Source organism: Periplaneta americana, chromosome 1 (genome assembly GCF_040183065.1).
Source record: "Periplaneta americana isolate PAMFEO1 chromosome 1, P.americana_PAMFEO1_priV1, whole genome shotgun sequence".
Taxonomy (NCBI): domain Eukaryota; kingdom Metazoa; phylum Arthropoda; class Insecta; order Blattodea; family Blattidae; genus Periplaneta; species Periplaneta americana.
In genome coordinates, this window is record NC_091117.1 from 153,798,119 (window position 1) to 153,821,218 (window position 23,100).

A 23,100-nucleotide genomic window follows, 5' to 3' on the forward strand; every position below is an offset into this window, starting at 1 on the left:
GACAGCACCTGGTTCACACGACGAGGGAAAGGATATTTACTTTGCAACTCATTTACCCCTTGAATATATCGTACTTCTAAATTATTTATTGATTTGTAAACAGAAACAACTACAAAGAAACAAAATAAAAGAAATACAGAGCGAAGTCTTGCTTGAATTGAATTGAAAGAGAAGTGGGAGGAAAAATTTAAAAGGTACGCAAAACGCGTCCTTGCAAAGGGTTCGGGGCTGAAAGAAACTAAATATGTGAGCTCCAAGCCTGTTGGCCACTTGTCTCACTCCGGGTTACGCTGCTCCACTGAAGGAGCTCTAGAACATTTTGAAGGGGAAAAGCCGAACATGGACGTAACCTCTTAGGTACCATATATGCGATGGAAGGGAAATGTGATCAAGTGATCACGGGATATGACGAGGAAGAAATGGCTGGTGTAAGTCTGCACATTGAAAGAAACTTCGTCATTTCGCAGTGCAGGTGGAGTCGAGAAGACTCGTTGCGAAGTCTTGCACGTATACCCTCTCTTTTATTAAGCCGCCGCGTGAACCCTGTGTCTCGCGGTAACAGTTACGTAGTCTTACAATAGAAGTCATTCCAAACAATGACAACAAATTATTGGAACTCTCTCGCCGCATAATACATTCGTTCACGTGTGAAACTAAGTTTTCACGAAGGCGCACTAAATTTTCCGAAGGGGACTTGGCCTATGGCTGCTGACCACTATTTGTGTCTAAGACGATATGTACCTTTGGTTTGCACCAGCCACCACTGGTTACATACAAAGTCTGCCGCCAGATGGCCATACGTCACCATGCTTGGCGGATTATCGCAAACTCTGTGAAAGGCGTAAAAACAAAATTGAGCACGGCAGGCGTACTGTCAGCGCAACTTATCTAGGCAGTTTAGTTCCATAGTGCTCTCTCACTGCCCCGTAGCTATCTGCTAGCCTAGATCATATATGTAACAGATTGATCATCCTTATGTTAAAATCGGCAGCACTTTGAAGAGAACAACTGCCAGAATCGCCACCTGTCCGCTGTAAACGAACACGAGATGGCAGTACAGTCGCTAATGCAATTCAAATTAGAGTTATGACATGACTCCTTATGTAACAACTAGATGGCAGCATAGTAAACCTGACAAAAGTTGTTACCGTCAAAGCCTAATAAGGCCGAGCAAGTGGGTATATATACATGATCTAGGCTGCTAGCTATTTGATCATCGCTGCAGCAGTTGTACGTACAGTTACAAAAACATAATTCGGTATTATCAGTGCATTCCATTGGATATGGTAGGTGAAAGTGTTTGCATTCACAGAATAAATATAAATAAATAACATTCTTCCTCGTCCGTGTACAATACAGTATAATCACAGCTCCAATTATTACAATTCGTATCTGACTGTCAAGTACTCATGGTACGTGACATATAAAGTCTTTCAAGTAGAAGAGCTACAGATCTGTTACAGGGGCGTGCGCAAGGAGGGTTATCGGGTTTGAAGCCCCCCTTGAACTTTGAAATAAAATTACATATATTTCATTACATTTAATTGTTTCCATGGATTTTCCTGTTATGTTAAGTGTAGTGATGTAAAAAAACTGTTTTAATCCGTTTAAATCCATATACATCGGTTTTTATGGGTTTAAAACCCTGTTTACTAGGATTCATTGGATTTTATTGAATGCAATCCAAACATCACACGCCATCCATTTTGCATACATATCCGGGCTTTTTACTTGTGTGTGCTAGACGCTAGCGTTGTTGGTGTATGCTGCTGGTCGTTGGATGTCTTGTTTGTACACAAATCCATAATACAACTGATGGATCAGTTCAGTGTGCGCTTTAGTCCATAACCAGTCGTGTCGTGATACTGAACTGTGTAAGCTCGTACTAGTTCTGAACCAGTGAATCTAGAGCCTACAATATCTGATGAACCAAATACTGAGGAAGATTAGTGTAGCAACAAAATTTGTTTTCTAGTTTATAACTAACTATGGTGGTTTTCAAAATGACAAGAGAAAAGATGTTTATTATTTTTAAGTTTTATTCCTCTTACTATTAGTGTAGCTATATTACATTTGTAGCATGTATTGTGAAGAAAATTTACTTTCAGTTTTTCTAGCTCTAAAGTATTTAACTACTACTACTACCACTACCACTACCCGTTTGTATTCTCATTTTTATTATTAATATTTGTGTCAAGAATCTTTTTTATTTGATAATAAAACCAATTAATCCAATAAAACGTGATAAAAACATTTTAAACAGCATTCTGGTTTAAAACCGATCCCGTTCAAAACGTACCGACATCATTAGTTAAGTGTCTTAACTATTATATACTGTACTAGCAGAGTCAGAAAGTACCGGAACTTCGGGTGGCAACGCCATGCTCTATAAGTAACTTCTCTGCCTTGTCCGTGTGGTATGTGACCTACTCTCCAGGCGTATAGACTCAGTGCGGCTGCGCATGAGAATGGGAAAACTAACGAAGCCGGAAACCAAACGAAATACAATGCAGCTCTCAGCTTCGTTTAGTGAAGACGTGTAAGATAGTGTAGTTTTCCGCTTCGTTTAGTGAAGACATGTAAAATGAGCTTGAAAGAGCATAAAGATAACATTAAATTTTGTGTTAAACTCGGTGAAACATTTACTGGGCCTTTGGCACTCATGCACCAAGCATATGGAGAAGAAGCAATGTCTCGGACCCGAGTGAATGAGTGGCACAAGCGTTTCACAAGTGGTCATCTTTCAACAGATGATGATCCACGTTCAGATCGGCAAGAACGGAAATGATAGCTCGAGTTGCACAAGAAATCAGACGAGACCGCAGACAGTCAATAGATGATGTGGCTACTTTGGTAGGCATTTCGCATGGTTCTGTGCAGTCCATTCTCCACAATGATTTGAAAATTCAACGTGTGTGTGAGCACGTTGTTCCAAGAAGCCTAACAGATGAGCAGCGGGAACAGAGGCAAGTAGTTGGTGGAGACCTGATTGAGAGGGAGGGCCAGGATCCAACTCTCTTGCACAGAGTGATCACAGGTGACGCTGTTTCCTTTACGATCCGCAGCCAAAGCGGCAGTCTTCAACGAGGAAATCTCCCGGCTCACCACGGCAAGAGAGATTCCGTGCCGACCGATCAAAGGCGAAAGTAATGCTTGAAGTGTTCTTTGATATCCAGAGTCTCGTACATTTCGAGTTTATTGCTGAGGGTCAAACTGTCAGTAAGGAGGCGTATGTTGCAATTCTTAGGCGTCTTCGTGATGCGGTTCGACGAAGAAGACCCAACTTGTGGCATTTTTTTCAATATATAGAATGTGAAAAATTAGTTTTATCTAAATCAGAGACATGAAGGTCAATTCGAGTTTAAATTTATGCGATTTGACGTGTAATGACTCAGGTACCTACGCATGTTCGCACCGACTCTATACGCCTGGAGAGTAGGTTACATACCACAAGGACAAGGCAGGGAAGTTGACTATAGAGCACGGCGTTGCCACCCGAAGTTCCGGTACTTTCTGACTCTACTAGTACAAAAAACAAATAATTTTTGTGCAAGTGTAATAATAACACAAGCATCTTTTATTATACAAAATTAAACATGCGTTAAAATTTGTTAAATATGTTAAAAATTGGGCTGTGAAAAAATTACGTTTCAAAGATTTTATAAGGATATTCTAATAGAACATAGTATAATATTAATCACATATATAACATATATCGTAAAATAACATAATAATAATAATAATAATAATAATAATAATAATAATAATAATAATAATAATAATAATAATAATAATTGGGAAGGTAATATTAAAATGGATTTGAGGGAGGTGGGATATGATGATAGAGAATGGATTAATTTTGCTCAGGATAGGGACCAATGGCAGGCTTATGTGAGGGCGGCAATGAACCTCCGGCTTCCTTAAAAGCCAGTAAGTAATAATAATAATAAAAGTAATAATAATAATAATAATAATAATAATAATAATAATAATAATAATACACAACTGTAAGTACGACTCTTCGATCACACTAAGCAGGCAAATGTACAGCTGTGGCAAAAAAAAAACGGACCGACACTTTTAGCTGATTTCAGAGTCACAGATTCAAATTTTGCTAGTCACAAAACACATCCATCTTGTATAATTAATTGTAACAATGAAATTTATTGCATTTGTTCCATTCTTACCGTCTTTTGTTTCCTTCAGTGCCTCAAACTTACAGACGAAAAACCTTTGAGAGTTTTATTTTCATCTGGTATCAATATTACATTTCTGCCTCTATTCGGCAAAGATAACTGCGTATTTTTACATTAAATAGCAGTACATATCACTGGATTCACTATCCATATTGAAATTACCACAGTGTGACACAATACACAGCACAGGATTCTTTCGTATCAGCTACAAGGGTCGGTCCGGTTTTTTTTGCCACTACTGTATTTTACCTGTCTCGTAGACCGTCCTCCTCTCTTCTTCTACCTCTCTAACTCCGCGCATCACTCTTTTAACTGCCCAGATAAGTTTCGCGGACAATAGTATGACGGATGCAGGGGGGTCGGTTTTGCCAAGCAAAACAGTCGGCACGCAACTCATTCCGTCACAGGTGTACGAAAAGCCGTTTTGGGCTGAAGTGCTTAGGGATGCCCCATGTTCCGGACGCTAAACACTTCTATACCTATATGGAATAACTTGATACAGCTATTCTTGCATGCACGACAGTATACATTCTACTCTACGATTTCTGAGCTCAGATTGACAGTAGGCCTATTATATTGCAAGAAGATACTCAGTTTTGTCATGTGTCGTATATAGACCCTCAATACATGACGACAGGGAAGACGATGACAAAAGCGAGAAACATACATACACATAACATACATACATACATACATACATACATACATATTCTGCCAATGGGCAGGCATCACTCAAACCCAGCATTCTCCAATATTTCCTATTTTCTGTCTTCCTGTTATGATCCACATAATTATATTAATGTAGTCTATCATCTGATATCTTCTTCTGCCCCGAACTCTTCTCCCGTTCATCATTCCTTCCAGTGCATCCTTCAGTAAGCAGTTTCTTCTCAGCCAGTGACCAAACCAATTCCTTTTTCTCTTTCTGATCAGTTTCAGCATCATTCTTTCCTTACCCACTCTTTCCATCACAACTTCATTTCTTATTCTGTCTGTCCACTTCACAAGCTCCATTCTTCTCTATATCCACATTTCACATGTTTCTATTCGTTTCTCTTCATTTCGTTGTAATGTCCATGTTTCTGCCCCATACAATACCACACTCCATACAAAGCACTTCACTTGTCTCTTCCTTAGTTCTTTCTCCAGAGGCACGCAAAATATCTACCTTTTTCTATTAAAAGTTTTCTTTGCCATTGCTATCCTCCTTTTGACTTCCTGGCTGCAGCTCATGTTACTGCTTGCAGTACATCCCAAGTATTTAAAGCTGTTCACTTGCTCTATTGCCTCATTTAGAATTCGCACGTTTACCTTCTTTATTTTTCTTGTGACAACCATGGTCTTCGTCTTGTTTGCATTCATCTCATACTTCTCACACCTGTCATTTAGCTCCAGTAGCATATCCCTTAGTATCATCTCCCCTTCTGCTAACAACGCCATATTATCAGTAAATCTTATGCACTTTATTATTCTTCTTCCTACTTTTACCCCTCCAATATTCTGAAAACAGTTCTTCACCAAATCCTCCAAGTAGATGTTGAACAGGGTAGATGATAAAGGGCAGCCTTGTCGTACTCCTCTTCCTATTTCACTTCCTTAAGACATTTCTTCTATCCTGGCTTTGAATCGTTGAGGCGAGGAACAAGACAACATTATGAATAAGAAAAAACTATGATAACGATTCAGACGACGGCGGCAATGACAAGCGATGCGACGAAGACGATTTTTGAAAAGACGATGATGAGAGTGATTTCAAACACTGCCAAAAATATCTGAAATGGTTAAAACTAAATAACTCAAATGTTCGTATACTTTCTCCGTACTTCGTGTAACAAAGATTTTTTAATACAGGAAGCCCCTAAGGCATGAAGCCCATGTCTTCACACGTCATTATGACGTAAGGTAGTGTAAAAAAGTGCAAGATGGCAAGAAAAAACTAGGTAAAGTGTGTGTCAGGTAGATATGAGTCAGTGAGGGGTAGCGGCGCCGGGTGTGGTGTGGGCGTGGGAACGGCCAGCTGATAGGAATGCGGTCAGTCTGCTTCGGGCGGGACACGAGAAGAGCTCCGTCTCGCTCACCTGATCGCCCGCTAAGCTTTCACAGCCACGCGGGCTGCCTACCTACCCACCAGGTGAGAATGAAAGTGATCCGCGCACCACGTTCCCATGTCGTACCGCCTCATTAATCATGCGCAGTAGGTACGCAACACAGATTACGGGAGTGAATGGCAACTGAAGTTCTTTATTTAACATCCTTTTAAAATTATAACTCATACCACATTTTCCAATCTGCCGCAATTACCGATACGGAAATAAAATTTGGATCGCCCTTGTTGCATAAGTTGCGCTTACAACACACTGCGCATGTGTAATAAACAGGAGACCCTGTATATGATTCTACATTCATATGTTCTAGCTCTACTCTGAATGAATTACATGCTCTAACCAATGATATTCTATCACAGATGGCTTTATGGTTTGAATCTAATGTTTTTTTGCTTAATCAAGAAAAGACTATCAACATAACTTTTACCTTAAATCATGTAATAAAAAGGAACATACAAAACTATACCAAATTCCTAGGACTTTTTATAGACTTCAGTTTAACCTAGGAAAAACCATATCGAATATATATCCACAAAATTATCATGAGTTATATATTTATTAAAGAAATTAGTGACTTGCGTTTCTCAAAATTATTTAAGATATGCCTACTTTTTGTTCTTTCAGTCGATAATTAGGTATGCCTTAATTTTTTGGGGAAATGGTAGCAAAATTGAGAGTGCCTTGATTTTGCAAAAGAAAGCCATTAAAATTCTATGTCAATCAAACTATCTTGAACATTGTCGACCTCTTTTCAAACAATCACAGATATTAACTGTCTAAGTTTATATATATATATATAACGCGCACACACACACACACACACACACACACACACACACACGACCTAGTCCTTTACACTCGACAAAATATAGACAATTACTCATTAATAACCAATATACATGATCATGAAATCAGAAATAGTGAACAAATTAATATTCCATACTGTAGATTACATAAAACTAGCACAAATTTTTCTGTCATGGGGATGAAATTATATAATAAGCTTCCCAGTCAATATTATAAGTTACCAACCAATAGTTTCAAAGCTAGATTTTATAATTGGCTTTTAATTAATCCTTTCTACTCTGTAGATGAGTTTCTTAACATAAATTCATATGAAAATGGTTTTTAATAAATAAAGTTATTTACATTTTGTTACAAATATTACATTAAGAGTGAAGTGTTTTCATTAATTTTAGAGTTTCAAAATGTTTTGTGTTTTCATTCTATTTAAGCTTCACTGTTTTCAATTATATGTGTATTTCCAAATGTATGTTTTTTTCCTCCCTTCTGTATTGTGACGAAGCCTATCACTGTATGTTTAATGGCTTAATAAATTGAATTGAATATGTAGCCCTATACGCTACTTGTGGGCAATTGTGTGAAATTGTTGCCTACATACAGGTGGATTTCAATCAAATTTTAATTCCGTATCTGTACGTAAAGAGTAAGGGGCACGGGTTTAACTTTGAGAGGATGTCACAGTCGTGGGTTCGAATTCAACTAACGCCATATTCGTTTCTCTGCTGTCGATATTAAATCCTGCGTTGTATAATTGAAAACTATGCCAGACATGCGTCAATTCGAAAAAATACGAGTCTCACCAAGGACACACACTTTTCTTTATATGTTTCAAGAATTTTTTAACAATTTAATCACGATGATGAGTATTAAACAATTTCATGTATTACTTTTGTAAATCCAAAAATAAAACATATGACTTCACTGTATAGATAGGCCTTGAGACAACAATAACGAACGTAAATGGCACTAAAGAGGAAATTAAGTGCAAAATAAATATGGGAAATGCCTGCTATTATTCGGTTGAGTAGTTTTGTCATCCAATATGCTTTCAAAAAAATTGAAATAATTTATAAAACAATTATATTGCCAGTTGTTCTGCATGGCTGTGAAAGATTACTTCAATGGAAGTACTAGATACTGTTAGTAGATGATTTTCTGAGCAGTAATGTCAATTGAATAACTTATTAACAATGTAGATATTATATTCGGTCAATGGCCGTTAAATTTCAAGTGGCTTATCTTACAACGTGGGCGTTGGCGTATTGAAAAGCATTACAACTTTTCTCGCATCTCCTTGCCTCCCCACCGCAAATGTGACATTGCATGGAGGCAGAGATAAAATACGAGATCTTGTAACTATGTACAGATCTCTTTTTTCCATTACAGAGTCCATCAATCCATCCATATCTCAATAAAATATTCTTTCATTCATATTTCATCTTTTCATCCACTGATCGACTGATCTCCCCATCTACGTATATGACGATGACGATGATGCTAATATGTCTGCAATTACATTGCAGTGTTCATTCTTATGTGAGGAAACAAAAAATAATAGACCCCCACGAATTAACAAAAGAATTAAATTCAAAATGCAACACTTAATTTTGAAATATAGATGAAAAATAAGCCAGATGTCCTATATTAAGGTGCTCCACAAATGTGATGTCATACTTGTGGACCTAGAAAAGACTTTTGAGAGTGGATTGGAATAAACTAATGGGGATCCTAAAGAAAATAGATGTGGACTGAAAAGAGAGAAGGCTGTTCTGTAATCTTTTTACGAAATAACGAGTCAAAGTCAGAATAGGAGAAGAAATGTCAGAAGGAAGTGAAATTGGCAGAGGAGTACGTCAAGGATGCCTTTTATCACCTACCCTGTTCAACATCTACTTGGAGGATTTAGTAAAGAACTATTTTCAGAACATGGGAGGAGTGATAGTAGGAGAAAGAAGAATAAAGTGCATAAGATTTACTGAAGATATGACGTTATTAGCAGAAAAGGAGATGATACTGAGGGATATGCTACTGGAGCTAAATGACAGCTGTGAGCAGTATGGGATGAAGATAAATGCAAATAAGACGAAGACTATGGTCACAGGGAGAAAAATAAAGAACGTAAACTTGCGAATTCTAAATGAGACAGTAGACCTAATGGATAGATTCAAATACTTGGGATGTACTAGGCTATAAGCAATAACGTAAGGAGGAAACTATCACAAGATTAACCAAGGGCATCAAGGTCAGTCCTATCGCACTACACAAACATCTCTGCAAACCGACTGTTGAGCCAGGTTTGCTTCCCAACAGAAACGGCAGTTCGTATCTAGACTCAAAAGCTGATTTCAGAACAATGATTATGATAATTACATTTACAGAATATTTTAAAATCCATTTCAGTTCTACAGTAGTATGTCCGGTAGCGTAAAACCCCTATTTCATGACAAGCTATTTTTTTTTTACTACTAACGCCGCTCATACTGATTTGTAGCGATTTGCGCCTCGGCCTACGTTTTGGCGATTATGATGAAAAATCATATTTTTAGTGGGTCATTTTACAACGCTGTATCAACACCTCAGGTTATTTAGCGTCTGAATGAAATAGTGATAATGCCGGAGAAATGAGTCCGGGGTCCAGCACCTATAGTTACAGTGCCCAGCATTTGCCCATATTGCGTTCAGGGAAAACGCCAGAAAAAAAAAAAAAAACTTCAACCAGGTAACTTGCCCCGACCGAGATTCGAACCCGAGTCACGGTTTCGCGATCAGACGCGCTAACCGTACTCCACAGGTGTGGACGAAAAAATCCTATTCTAAGGTTGGGGCACCCATTATGTTGGATTCTGTTAGCTACGTATGATAGGATAACATATTATGAGTATGGAAATAGGCAGGATTGATGAAAATGGCGTTAATGACGGCGAAATGAACACAGGGTCTGGCACTGAAAGTTACCTACAATCTGCTCTTAATGGGTTCAGGGAAAACCTTGGAAAAACCATGAACCTGGCAATTTGTTCCAACCAGGATTCGATCCCGGGCCCACTAGTTTCGTCGCACTCAGATACGCTGACCACTACTTCAAAGCCTGGTAATTATACGACTTAACATTTATGTATTAATTTTACAGTGAATAACGAAGTATTCAGGAGAAAATTGCTAGATCACAATCAGCTAATGGCAGAGATTCTGTGGTAGATTCCTGTTTTTATTGTTACTGAAGGGGGAAACTGTGCCTACAGTACACGATGAACAAAACTAATTCCAGTTGTTCTCGTCTCCAGCTGGAAAGCCTACGTTGTAATAACTAATCCATCTCTCATCCATTCACCTATCTTTAAATACCTCCATTCATCCATCTACAAATCCCTCCATCCATTTACAGATCCTTCCATCTATACAACCATCCATCTATAACTCCATCATAATTCCATAGAGAATATATCTATACCTCCAACTACACAACTCTCCATTATCTACGAGTATAAATTCCTCCATATATAATACATAAATCCACCCACACAACCATCCATCTAGAAATCAATTCATCACACAATGTAACAACACAAGGTGAGGCAGTAGGAGAGTTACATGGTTTGAGAGATGATAATATTGGTGATTCAGAAAAAAAAAAGTTTATATGAACATAGCTATGTCCTGTTCTTAACGGTTTTGGAGAAAACTAATGGAAACAATGGTGAACGAGAAAAGTGCAGGTGATAGTAAATTAAAACATTGTTAGGCCTCCTTATGTTCTGTTTAATTGTGTACTTTTCTTTACAGAACATGTTCAAAAAGTCCACCGTCAACTTCAATGCTATTTGTAGCTCTTGTAAACAGCTGTTATGTTGCTGATCTGAGTTGATTCAAACATTCCTTTGCTTGAGCACAAGCATGTAAAATGCGAGCGAGAAGTTCCTTTCCTGTTTCCACTTTGCGCTCGTAGACTTCGGCCTTACGCCAACCCCACATCCAGTAATACAATGGAGTAAGATCAGGGATCGGGTGATCTCGGTGGCCAAGAAATAACTCCACCGCGATCGATCCAACGCCCCGAGTACGTTTCATTGATCTTACTACAACCTAATGTCGTTTTGGTTGCGTTCGCATGTGAGTGCTGATGAAGGGCATGAGACTGACGTGATGAGCAAGCAGATGCTGCGTTGCTCCACAAAGTAGTCTGTGATGATGGTTGGCCTCCCACTGCGCTCCTCGTCATGCACATTTTGGCGTCCTGCTGAAAACTGTCTACAGCAGCACCGCACCATCTGCTTGCCCATAGACCTGGCACAGCTGACGATCAATTTCAATCGGCGCTATGCCCTGTGCATTCAAAAACTTTTTCAATGACCGCACTTCACACTCTGCGGGAGCTGAATAGGAAAGTCGAAGCAACGAAGCTACTGAGAACACTCGGGAAGTTCCGCTAGCGCATGCGCCATGCCAGGACATTACTCTATCACGTACACCCAGTCGCTTCGCGCAACATATGGTTTGCTAGCTGTGAGATTTATGGACGCGCCATGTACATTATATACATCTATAAATTCATTCATCCATCTACAAATCCCTTCACTCATCCAGCCTCCATCTATAAATCCCTCCCTCCATTCATATAATCATCCATCTTTAGATCCCTCCATGCATACATCCACCCACCTATAGACCCTCCACCCATACATCCACCCACCTATAGACCCTCCACCCATACAATTACACACACACATACATACAATCATACATACACAAGTGTTCTACGTATTTTAAGCTGTAGATGTGTTTGCTTGCTGATCCGTAGAGGCTCTCAGGCGTGGGTTCGATTCCCGCTTCGGCTGATTACCAGGTTGGGTTTTCCAAGGTTTTCCGAAACAGCAAATCGAATGTCAGGTGATCCTATTGCGAATCCTTGGCCTCATCTCGCTATCACGAATTCCATTGACACTAAATAATCTAGTAGTCGATACAGCATGCAGTTGCGAGAGTCGTTAAATAAAACTTAACATTTAACATTCGATACATCTTAAACAACCAACTGAAAAAACAAACCAACTATACAATATTACTCCACCCATCAACCCATCTACAGGTCCTTCCACCTACCGATATAAACTTCTTCAGCCAATGTTAACATACTCCTGCCAGAGATATCTCTCATTTGGTCCTTTTACAATCTGCTATCAAACAGGCTACTTATCACATTCATGCCCTGTGTATTAGGGAAAGAATGATAGCGCCTTCCACAAAGAGACATAATCTTTTTTTTTTTTAGCCGAACATTTAAAGTGAATCGGCTTGCGGCAGACTGAAACTGGCATTTGCTGTTATGTAAGCTTATGTATTTATCAACATTACCCGGTGGCCGTGATATATAATATACAATAATATTACAATAATTGCCATAATAAAATTACAATACTTACAGCAATAAAAAATAAAATAAATGTAAATTTAAATCTAACTATAAATAAATGCAATACACATAGGACTACAAATAAAAACTATGCTATAATAACGCCTATTATAAGCAAAAATAAACCTAACTTATAAATACTTCTTCGTATTATAGGAAATACATCAAAGTTAGCAACCCTTACAGAGCAGTGAAATCTAACAACAAGCGAAAGCCGTCACTGACCTCACAGAATCGCATCAACAAAGGAAATAAAGCCTTCTCATGGCGGCATGTGTTTAGAGGCTGTGTACTGTCACACTGCATGGTAGCCTCAGTTCGCATCGGTAAAATAATAATAAAAAGGAGTACTATCGACGAAGACAGAACTTAAACGATCTAGCAGGTCGCCCATAAACCCGTCTGAGGTTACGAGTGTTATTTCGACCAGGTAGGCCATTTGGAGGGCAACAGGATGTCCCTACGCCTCATTTCCAGAACTGTATATATTTTAAGCTGGAAATTTGCTATCACATTTGAGTTCATCGTATTTTTTACACTTTCATTATAAGAGTCACAAAATGAAGTACGTAATGCAAGATGTAAGAAATCGATTTATAAATTTTCATACACACGTTTTCGATATCGACATTTAAATTATGTAAGATAGGCTATGTTTATGCTGATACCAGAAACGAAACTTTCTGCATGTGTTTTTTTCTGCCCGTTTAATCACGTATAGCAATTAATCGTGATCCATTAGGTGCATTTTTGTTCCTATACAGTACACATCATGCCTGTCAAACTCGTGCTCCCAAGGTGCGAACGAATACGGAGGAGATGATTACTACTGTTACTATTAAATAGTCTCCTGACTGGTGCACATACTTTGCACATCTATTATGATATATACTTATTACTGTAATAACTTCATCGTTCTCGTCTTTCTCAGTACGCCTATTAGTTCGTAAAATGTATAAGGGTGATTCACGAGTTACCGCCATTTAAGGATCTTATTTCTGAAGACATTGAGCAAAAACTGCCACATAAACTTATTATATTTAGAATATGAAAGAATAGCATTAACGAGTAACTTAACTGACAATGTTAAGATGTTCTATAGTAGAAAGAAAATGGTTCTTCTTGTACAAAAGCAATAAATGTAGGTACGCACTGGTGCGTTCGTAGCTCAGCCGGACCGTTCCGTAGAATACATTGCTTGACATATAGTCTATTATATGTCATTCTAATATAAAACTAATAACCAGGTATTTTTAGGAGTGGGTACAATACAAAGCTCTCATAAGACTTTCTAAGGGCTGTGGACTGGTTACCTGACCTAAGGTTCTAGTCTTATTACAGTCCGACCGATAGTCTACAGTTGAGTTTCCTCAAAATAAAACTAAAAGCATTAATGTACCCCGAACCACAAACTTACTCTCCACTTGAACCATGTCAGTAATAGGCCTATTATTTTCAATTACTGTATTAAAGAAAAGAGACTAGAATGAACCACCTTATTTCATATAATAATAACACTGCATTATTATTATTTTTTATTGGGTTATTTTACGACGCTGTATCAACATCTAGGTTATTTAGCGTCTGAAAGATATGAAGGTGATAATGCCGGTGAAATGAGTTCGGGGTCCAGCACCGAAAGTTACCCAGCATTTGCTCGTATTGGGTTGAGGGAAAACCCCGGAAAAAAACTCAACCAGGTAACTTGTCCCGACCGGGATTCGAACCCGGGCCACCTGGTTTCGCGGCCAGACGCGCTGACCGTTACTCCACTATTATTATTAGTAGTAGTAGTAGTAGTAGTAGTAGTAGTAGTAGTAGTAGTAGTAGTAGTAGTAGTAGTAGGTTATTTTACGACGCTTTATCAACATCTCAGGTTATTTAGCGTCTGAATGAGATGGTGATAATGCCGGTGAAATGAGTCAGGGGTCCAGCACCTTAAAGTTACCCAGTATTTGCTCATATTGGGTTGAGGGAAAACCCCGGAAAAAACCTCAACCAGGTAACTTGCCCCGACCGGAATCGAACCTGGGTCACCTGGTTTCAAGGTCAGACGCGCTAGCCGTTACTCCACAGGTGTGGACTTATTATTTTTACCGTACTTTGTCCCACGAGGCTACAAGGTTAAGTATTTCTCAGTTTTTAAGTGGACGAAGTGCTTCCACATGCAAGAGATGTACTTGACTGCCTGCTCAAGCGACTTCTATTTCGTCAGATTGGGCAGGACAAAACATGAACCAGTTTATCAATTACACTAATATGTACAATTTAAATTATTTATACACTAGAATACGCTATTTTTACTATTTAAACTATCAAAAGAACGTAGGCCTACACTAATTACACATTATTTATACTTTTATGTACAGTGTTGTATATTGTAGTGCAAGGTATTTTATTTTGTGATTTTGTGAATAGTAATATAACAGTGTAAATATGTTCAATCAATGTAAGCCTACATCCTTTATAACAGTGGAAATAGTAGGGGAGACTGTTGTACCTTCAGCATAGTGTACCTTAGAATAAATAAATAAATATATATATATATATATATATATATATATATATATATATATATTTTAATTTTTGCTGCTACCTAGAGAACTCAAACTGAAGTAGACTGTAGACAAAGTCGCTAAGTAGCTCTGGTCGTAGTTTCGGTTTGATTTATTGCAAACCGTGAGCTCTGTGGACAAAATAATTTTTGTAGTGCCAAAAGTAAACATTTCGTTCATTGATATACTGTATAGTTTTGAATCATTAATAGAATGTAAACTGCAGCACATACAAGAAAGAAATGTTCCCTAATAGTACCTGTATCGCGCGCGAAACATGACGTCACGCCAATATAGTCTATGAACAACTAGCCTTATCTCCATATGCCTTGGGCAGAATACGGTCCCTAATATTAATAGTAATAATAATAAGTCTCTTTTCATCGGTACATGAATAGCCGTAATGCATAGTCAGAAACTTATATGACGACTTTTCTTCAAAGGGAACGGAGCTAAAGTTGTGGACAGATTCTTCGAAATTTATAGGGAACAGAGATCACCACCACCTTCAACATTAATCCTCCGTTGTCTCTGACCAGTCCTCTTATCATTTTATCGAGTCTTTCTTTGCAATTCAAGGTTTCACAATAAGCTACAAATCCAGAGGACGCGAGTTCGACTAGTCCCTCTTCCATCTAGGCAGTGTCAGTGCTTCACGCGGTGTCTTCCATCCAGGCGGTCTGATTCGATCCCGGTGGCGGAAATTGTGATGGACAAAGCAAACATTGCAGAAGGTTCTTCTCGAATTAGTCTACTCCCGTTTCTTCACTATCATTCCACCAACTTTCTCCACTTTCCTTTCACTTGATCTATCATATGCAATAATTCAAAATAGTCTAAAGTAAAATTCTGGGGATAGTACAGGTTTCCGATGCTGATGCAGAAAGGGCTTGGAGCTCCAGGCCTTGGAGCGTATCAGGCACTCGTCTGGAGATGGGGCCTGGCTATTAGAACTGAGGTAGGATGTCTCGCCTGTCAGCGTCGAATTTGCGAATGCGACCTGTCGGACTTGCGGAATTATAGCATAGCCTATATATGGAGCACAATTGACCAATGTAAGCCTAAGTGAAGAATCCGTCCTGAGTCCGATCCTAGAAAAGCCTAGCCAAGCCAAGCCAAGCCAAGCCCCCTTCCACAACTGTTGTACCCAAGTCTTGTGTTTGTCTTTCTTTTTTACTTGACTATTTAACGACGCTCTATCAACTACTAGGTTATTTAGCGTCGATGAAAATGGTAATAACGAGATGGTATTTGGCGAGATGAGGCCAAGGATTCGCCAGAGATCACCTGACATTCGCCTTACGTTTGGGGAAAACCTCGGAAAAAACCCAACCAGGTAACCAGCTCAAGCGAGAATCGAACCCACGCCGCGAACGCAACTCAGGATGAGTAGGAAAACGCGCTACCATCTAAGCCACGCCAGTGGCCTTGCGCCATGACAACTGCAGAAGCTCTACGAGTTCTACTATTTAGAATGTCTTCAATTTTTTATCCAAGAACCTCTCAAAAAAGTACAATGTCTCTGTAAGTGGTGGTGAAAGAATAATTCAGCACGACCAATTTTAACAACGAGAATAAGCCTAATAACTAGAAGATGACCTGCTCCACATAGGCCTTTCATCTAACGAGACATTGGTCCTCTTCGACCAAGTCCCTTCTAGGTAATGCAATTCAGCGCGTGACTGTGGGATAGTTTACAGCACACGCCCGAAACTCACGAACAATTACCCTCAAATTTTGTATATTTTACTGCGAGTCATAAAGTGAACAACGAGCAGCCGGCCATGCGGGTGCTGCGTCACCGGACCTTGAGCACCGCGTCGGGAGCGAGCCGCCAATTAGAACCGCACCACCTGTTACCATGGCGACATCAACTGGGCATCATATTTGCATTACTTATTTTTTTTTTGCTGGATTATTTGTCGTTTATTTTATCATTCCGTCTCTACTTATCTTGCATAATATTTTGGTAGTTCAATTACTTAGCCTATTGGTCAAATTACTTAGGGATATAAGTGAATTACGCATATTTTTATTTTATTGTCAACCTGGGCGGAATGCTTATTTTCTTCTCTATTTAACTGCTCTTCTGAAGTTATTTTCTTGACGCCATTATCCATCACTTAATTTGCTGCTGGTTCGGTCAAATGCGTTACATTCATTAACAGCATTTATTGCATTAAGAATTTCTTATTTTGTTAACTGCAATCTAATTCCTATTCCATTAAACTCAGAAAAGTATTTATCTACTTTTCTGAGTTTAAATCGTTAGCCATTTTGTTCCTCGTTTCCCTATTAGCTTTCAATTTGTTATTGTTTCATTTTCCTAAAAAGAAAACATATTATTTAGAAAGCTGAGATATCTCCATATCGCCCGCAATAAAGCCACAAGATTTTCCACAACTGAACAAATTGCACTTCATTGCTTATAACAAAGCTTTTCTTTTTCAACCTTTAATACTTCATTTTGTATTTCTTCCTACGCAATACAAATATGGAGCAGGTTTACCTGCTTTATTCTTAACTTTGACATCAGATTCTTCAAAAAATGACGTTAAACAATATCTAAAGAAAATGAAACGTCTTGTAATTCTACTATCGTACAATTATGTTTCCTCTAATGTGTGTTCAAATAAAAATAAATTAATAAAATTAATATAGGCCTAGACTACATGTCGAATACACAATTTTTAACACTAGGGCCTATATCACTTAATACATTTATGATTATCATTTTTACGTGTTCAATTTATTCTGAAGATGGCTACTACTAAGCTGAAACTAGTCAACTTAGTTTACATTTAATACATGAAAGTGATTATCATAAATATATTCATATAATTAATAATTAAACAACAAATTTCAGTAATATCAATAAAAGACAAATTGTGAACTTTCGTGATAATTGTATGCTTTTCTTTTGCAGCTATCATCCGAAATTGCCCAGAGACGCAATTTACTAGCAAAAGAAATATTTATATGGAAAAGATAACGACACGTCAGAAATATGAAGAAGCAAATCTGAAATTGTATTATGTAATTAAAATCTCAAAGAAGCAACGACGGAACGAAAGAAAACAATAAAACAAGACATGCAAAATACAGACTGAAAGAAAAGCAAAAAAAGGAAGAAATAGAACTCAGAACGGAAATAAACGAAAAGGAAAACAGAAAAAGGAACAAAGTACGAAAAGAAAGAAGAAACAAAGTGCAAAATAAACAATACAAAAAAGAAAATACTAACAATAATAGGGAAAGGAATGAAAGTAACAAACAAATGTGGAAAGAAAGAAATAAAAATAAAAACGCATTTGTATTCAAGACAGATAAATAAAACTGCCGCTATTCTCACAAGGATGATAATTATAACATACTGATAAAATCCTGCAAGATGTTTCCACGATTAAGAAGGCTCTGCAGACAGGTTCCCACGATTTCCCTGTTGCTTTAATACACAGTACAGTACTTATACTGCTAAGTGACATGCTGCCAGGAGAGGGGGAAGAGGCCTGGCTCCCGTGAATCTCCATCCACTGCACACGCGCCATGCGCAATGACAAGGCTCGAGACGTGAGCGCAACAGTGACATTAGTGTTCGTGCTGCTACGCAACCGCAGTGCTGCCAACTGTCAACGCCAGTGTTTGGTTTCCATGACGACGGCACGAAAAATTCTTTATACTCTTTCAGCAACAGAGCCCAGCTGTAGCTAACTCCGCTGATGGCTTGAGGATACCACAGAGCATTAGGTTCTTTATTTCAAGAGATACGAATGTGTTTTAATTTGAATATAACTTAATTTCAAGACGTAGATATAAATTCAGCCAATAATAAGGGACTAAATTAACACAGTTTAAAGGAAAACTGTATGAAAATTAATTTTCTAAACCAGTGGTTTTCAAACCATACACAGTACTATAATAATAATAATAATAATAATAATAATAATAATAATAATAATAATAATAATAATAATAATAATAATAATAATTTATTTTAGCTGGCAGAGTTAAGGCCGTAAGGCCTTCTCTTCCACTCAACCAGCAAAAAAGAGTATATACATATGCATGAACTTACAAGAATTCAACAATTTGATTTAGATTAGAGTTACATGTATACAAGAGTTATTTACGAATTAAACAACAAAATACTATGAACTATTAATTAAACACTAAAATAAACTGTGTAACAGAATTAAGCTAAAATACATAGAATGTTAATATATTTCAAATAATATTAGATAATAGAAAGAGATTATTATGAGACAATTTTGAAAATACAGCACAATCAGGATGATGTCTAAAAGAATGAAGTAACAATGTAGTCAGTGATAGTTTAAATCAGTATGATTGGAGTGAAATGTTAATAAGGTTATCTTTTAAGCTGTTCTTAAAGGTGTTTATTGTCTTGCAGCCCCTAATACTTTGTGACAAGGAATTCCATTGACGCGAGGTGGATACTGTAAAAGATGATGAATAACAAGATGTTCTATGAAGAGGTATACTTAGCGTGCCACAGATAGTGATCTGGTATTTACGTCGTGGTTAGAGTATAGATAAGAGAAAAGAGACGAAAGGTAATTTGGTGTTAAGGTGTGCAGAATTCGAAAGAGTAAAGACAAAGAGTGTAAAGTTCTGCGTTCTTTAAGTCGGAGCCACGAAAGACTTGCGAAGGACGGTGATATACTCATCCACTGCTGTGGATTAACGGTTAGCATGTCTGACCGTGGAATAAGAGGGCCTGGATTCAAATCCTGGTTGGGCCAAGTTACCTGGTTGAGGTTTTTCAGATGGTTTCCCTCAACCCATTAAGAGGAAATGCTGAGTAACTTTCGGCAATGAGCCCTGGACTTATTTCGGTGCCTATGATCACCTGTTTCTCACTCAGACGCTGGATAACCATAGCAGGTGATAAAGCGACGTAAAATAAAATACTCTGACGATCAGATACACCGCAACAAACTCCACAAAGTTTTGATAAGAGATCTGATTAAAAGACGATTTAACAAACTTGAAAATGTTACACAATGAAAAGAAGGGTTCAGAGCCATAGTGGGCCAAGCGCCATTTATTAAAAACGGAGAAAGCAAGGGTTAAAGTTAAGTGAATACCATAGTTTAATGAAGATTGACATATCATTTAGTTTTAATGTATATACTTATTTTACTTGTTATATGTTTCCATTGGATTATGGTAATAACTTCAATTTAACCCTTGTTTTCTACGGTTTTAGTAAACGGAGCTTGGGCCCACTATGGTTCTGAACCCTTCAAATCCTCTTAAATCCAATTTATAACCGATTCAACGAAATCCTCTTAAATTCAAGATTACCGGCGACATCACTGCTAAAGTCATTAGACCTATACAGTAATAAAAAGCTTTTTCGCATGTCCTAATCAGAGATTCCTATTGACAATAGCAATGCTTGTATGTCTATTGTATTTGTTTTGTTTAAAGCAGCAGAATTAAACAGTGACCAGCTGTAATTAATATCACACTTCGCGCAAGATGCAGGTGTTCGAACTATTTTCATACCACAAGAATCCTTTGCATTTAGCCACGTAAGAAATAGCGGTCCGAGTTAAAAGACGGTATAAAATGTATCTGAGGACATTTAACAAAATAGCACCACGCTTTAAAAATGGCGACCGAGTTGCTTCGGCTTCAAAATTTGCTGTTAGTTAAACTTTACCGCAATATAAAGTTAGTTTCAAATAAATTATCTTCTCTGCATAAAACTGTTATAAAATATCGACGGTGTCCAGTAAAATGGCTTATCCCACGAAAGGAAATTTTGTCAGAAACAGCTATAAGTTAATTAAATTTTAGCATATGAGAGAGAGAAGAATCCAAAAACGATAGCTGCCCTGGAAGAAGGGGTACCGAACGGTAACAGCACCTAGGCCTAAATTAATTGTAGATCAACAATATTCTATTTTAAATTTAAATTTTATTTTTATTTAATTTTATTTTAATTTATTTTTGGGGGCCAGCTATCCTCGACATGAGTATTTTTTTTCATATATAGAACTGTACAGATGGTTATTTACAGTTAACAAGGAATGTCTTAGAACATTAATGGCTATATCTTGAAGTTCCAAAAGATCGATATGGAAACGATGAAAGAAATTGATACAAAATCTTGATATAGTGCCCCTTGCACCAAAGAGCAAGCCAATTACTTACTTTATATGAACAATGTAAACATAATTGTAAAAAAAACATATCTCCACGTTTTTTAATTAAATTTTAACTAATTACACTATTACAGCAAAAAAAGTCACATTTAAAAGTGAGGGTTAAGCTCTTTTACCTAAACATCATCGATATGCAACCATACTCAAGTGAGAGTATATCAGGTAAGCTATGCGACTCATAATGAAAAATATGATGTTGAAGATGAAGATCATGAAAAAATGTCAATGTCTAGAAGGCCTACTACTACAGTACTACCACCACGATAGTTACAGTTCTAAACTGGGAAAATAACAGCAGACCTTATCGAAAATGTTCAAGCACAGGATTGCTTTTAAGAACAAATTGATTTGCTTCTGCTTTCCGTCCATTGTAAGTAAAATATCCAACAGTCACTCTTTGTCGTGATATTTTTTGATTAGCCTGTGCAGGCATTAGTGCCCAGTTGCAGATTCCATATTTACTTATTTGCTTATTTATTTCCTTGCTTACTTATTTACTTCCTTACTTATTTTCTTATTTATTTATTATTTAATATACTATTGCATGATTGAGTCATGATTCTCATACGTAAACGTGAATATCACATCAAGTAAGCCTACATACTCGTACATTTTCTGTTTTAAATAATATTAATCTTTTATGGAAGAGGTGCCTATTGCGTTTGTATTGTCCTCTTCAAAATTCCTTTCTAAGAAATAAAGTGTCTACTGCATATTGACGAATGATTTCACGATATTCCATGTTTTAAGAATCGGAGCTGCTAGTGTGATGATGAAACTCTTGTAGGTCCATGCAATTACTTTCTTGAATTTAAGAATGTCTGATGTCTGCCTATACCTATTGCTCAACGGAAAGCGTGTGTGCTTCCAAACAAAATGGTCAGTAGTTCGATTCCTGGTGCGAACAGAGATTTTTCTCCAATGGGACAGGATGTTTCTCCTTTGCTTTGTGTTTGTTTTGTGTCGCTTCCGCGATGGCCATCGTGCTGACCACACAATCTGATCTGGGAGGCCCGCATTCTAAGAGAGTTTCATAGTTGGTCCAAAGACATCCTCCCTTACACTGTACTGGATTAATAATAATAATAATAATAATAATAATAATAATAAGAAGAAGAAGAAGAAGAAGAAGACGATGTCTGGTTTGTCTTGCCAACTGCTGACAATCTACAGGTAGCTTTAACTTTTTGTTAAGCTTGTAAATGTAATCATTATGCAGAACAGAATGGCGTCCAGATATATGAATATCATAATTAGCATCATCACCATCATACAGGAATTAGGCGCGTTTCTGCTCAAAGGATTATTGAAACCATCTTGAATTTGGACGTCCAAGGCTTCTGTCCCTTTCATCATCATCATCATCATCATCATCATCATTATTATTTTGGAAAAGCAACGCCACTGAACGAACAAATATCAATAGGATGCCTCTGCCTGCAATGAACATGCTATAGGGTATAACGTCTTTGCAATGAACCCTCAAAAACTCTCCCTGAGCACTAAATTCGCTTTCCATCCACACAAAGCGCTTCTTTGTGAAGAGAAGCGCACAAAGGTGAGACCTTCAAAACCTGCTCTCCCTTCATTCTAAAATACAGTACAAGAATGAGGAGCACATATTCGGGGGATGTAAACAGCGCTGTGGTGTTGTGTTTGCTTTTCTGCAATCGTTTGACCTTCGTGGAGGGAAACATCATAAAACTTTCTCTACTAGGGCTAAAGGAACATATTTCATTTCCAAAATCTGATATAGACCTAACAACTGTAAGTAGAATTTACACACGTTGTCATGGTAATCTGTAATACTATAGTACGTTTAGACATAATTGAATA

The 23,100-nt window shown here is 37.7% G+C and overlaps 1 protein-coding gene across 5 annotated transcripts in view; it reads right to left on the minus strand.

Annotated features, from left to right (window-relative positions):
* Window positions 1-23,100, minus strand: part of Cdk4 (Cyclin-dependent kinase 4) — a 371,407-nt gene that overhangs the window by 227,060 nt on the left and 121,247 nt on the right. Inside the window, exon 1 of one of the 5 annotated variants that reach the window (XM_069829879.1) lies at window positions 18,445-18,498. The exons of the other annotated variants lie outside the window; for them this stretch is intronic. The gene's annotated coding sequence lies outside the window, so the exon portion shown is untranslated. Of the gene's footprint in view, window positions 1-18,444; window positions 18,499-23,100 lie in introns of those variants that run through there. 5 annotated transcript variants of the gene reach the window in all.